This window comes from Macrobrachium rosenbergii, chromosome 25, assembly GCF_040412425.1.
Source record: "Macrobrachium rosenbergii isolate ZJJX-2024 chromosome 25, ASM4041242v1, whole genome shotgun sequence".
Lineage (NCBI taxonomy): Eukaryota > Metazoa > Arthropoda > Malacostraca > Decapoda > Palaemonidae > Macrobrachium > Macrobrachium rosenbergii.
This window is the reverse complement of record NC_089765.1, coordinates 808,063-810,668: the sequence shown is the minus strand read 5'-3', so window position 1 is coordinate 810,668 and position 2,606 is coordinate 808,063.

Genomic DNA, 2,606 nt, shown 5'->3' with positions numbered 1-2,606 from the left:
AGGACTGAACCAGAATTCCTGTTAAAAGAAATGCATCTTATACTAAAACCTGAAATGGTGTATAAAGAAATAAACAATTACAATGGAAAAATGCATAATAAAGAGCAAAATGGAAAACTGCATAATGGAGAACAGAGGGGTTTCACTACAACGTCAAATGGGTATTCCACGTAATATCTGAAAAAGATATGTGTTAATAATTTATCTCACTCACATTCTATGGCACTGGGAACTGTTCCTCAGTGGCTGTTCTTATTCACTGACACAGCTCAAAGAGTGATCACACCAGCTGCAAATCGAAGTGAATACCCATTGTATGGTTCCTCTATAATATACACATTAGAGAGTGCACGTATGCACATACTCACTTAATAACCCCTCCCTTGAAGAGTGATGTCACTGTTAAGTTCAGTGTTCGAGAGACTCCGCCTTCTGAATCCACAGATATCACAAAGCTTCCCTCAATCTGTTACGTTGTCCCCAACATCTTGGCCATGATCGGAAGGAACAAATGAACGTGTCAGATACCCGCTGTATCTAACAGGGGAAAATACCAACATCAACATAAAGGCCACCTTCACTGGACACACCTTTTCATAGGCCAGTAATTATACAGCTTAAATGTTAATATATATATATATATATATATATATATATATATATATATATATATATATATATATATATATATACTATATATATGTGTGTGTGTATATATATATATACATACATACATGCATGCATTACATACATACATACATACACACACACACACACACACACACATATATATATATATATATATATATATATATATATATATATATATATATATATATATGTATGTATATATATATATATGTATGTATGCCATATATATATATATATATATATATATATATATATATATATATATATATATATATATATATATAATCCTGGACCTCTGTAAGCTGATAGGGAGAGGCAATGAACTCCTGTAATATATAAATATATATATATATAATATATATATATATATATATATATATATATATATATATATATATATATATATATATATATATATATATATATATATATGCAGACAAACACATGAAAGGTGGAAATTAAAGACCAGGTACCAAAGCGCTTTCGTGTATTGCATAGACTTTTTCGGGGTACAAAGCAAAATAAATAAATAGACATAAATTAGATAACTTCACAAAACAAAGAGCAAAGCAAGAAAAAAAATTGTCACTACCAAACAATAAGTAAAAAATACTTTAAAAATGCATAAGAACTGAAACTGCAGTTAAAACAGGCTGTTGCTAAAAGGTGACATTGTACTTCCCTACAATTTTATGAACAAGGTAACTATCTATTTTAAAAATACCTGAATTAATATTCATAAGTTGATGCGTTAAAATGCTTTATTAAGCATTTTAACAAGGGGAAGGGGTAATTAAGAAGGGAAGAGGGAAGGAGACTGGGAGTAGGATGGTGAGGGGATGGGGAAGTGGGAGGGGAGGGGAGGGGAGGACACAGCTAAATTAACACTTGATCCTGCGCTACAGAAGGGGTGAGGTGAAGGGGGAGGAAGGGGAGGGGGATAGAAGAGGAAAGGGGGAGGAGTTATATAGGAGATAGATTCTACTGAGTCAAAGAAGTTGTGAAAAATCCGAAGATTTTTATACAAATCCTGAGATACGGGGAGAGTCACTATAGGGTCACTAAAGGTCACTGATGACCTATTGACCATGTAAGGTTGTATTGTCACCGGGGTCGAGTAATCATGTAAAATTTTAAGTCCATCAGATGAAGGGAACAGGTAAGAAATTGGGTCAAAAGCATTGACCCAAACAGACAGACACAGAAGTCAACTAAGACAAAAGAATGTAAAAAGCAAAGCACTCTACGTGTTTTGAGAGAGAGAGAGAGAGGGAGATCTTATTAATTTCTTCTGTTATTCTTCTTCTTCTTCATCATTCCACCTATAAAATAGAACCACATATTCAATTCTACCATCAGCAATTCTTGACGTAAACAGAAACCATTTCCACAATACTGGAACAGTCTTTGAGAAGGCTGGAGAGAGAGACACATCTTTAGGAACAGGTGGCATTCGACTAAGCGGTCCGATGGCTTAACTCCCTAGCCCCCAGGAAGCCTTTGGGCCATTCAGAAAGGGCGTTAATTAACGGGGGGAGCGTGGAACGAGCCGTCACGTTCCTTTGTCACTCGGTGATCGTTCTTGGAACGTGTGAAGCCGTCAGGTGAGATTGGTATGTTTCGACATAGTCAAATTTACCATTGCTCAACTGTGTTGTTATCAAAAGCCATTAAAAGTGTCTGCTGATTTCATATCATTAAAAAACATGGATTTTTTAATTGATTATTTAAAACTGGGGATTAAGTTTTTAAACAATTATCTAAAATTGTTATCCAGGTGGTGTCTCACAGTCAAGTGCTACATACTGTTAAATTATGTAAATCGGGTGAGATTTAAATGTGAAATGTTACTGGATTTTTTTTATCAGATAAATAGACAAATGTTAATGCTATTTGTTAATAGAGCGCAAATCCTTAATAAAATTGTTCTAAGATAAGGGAAAGATGAAATTCAG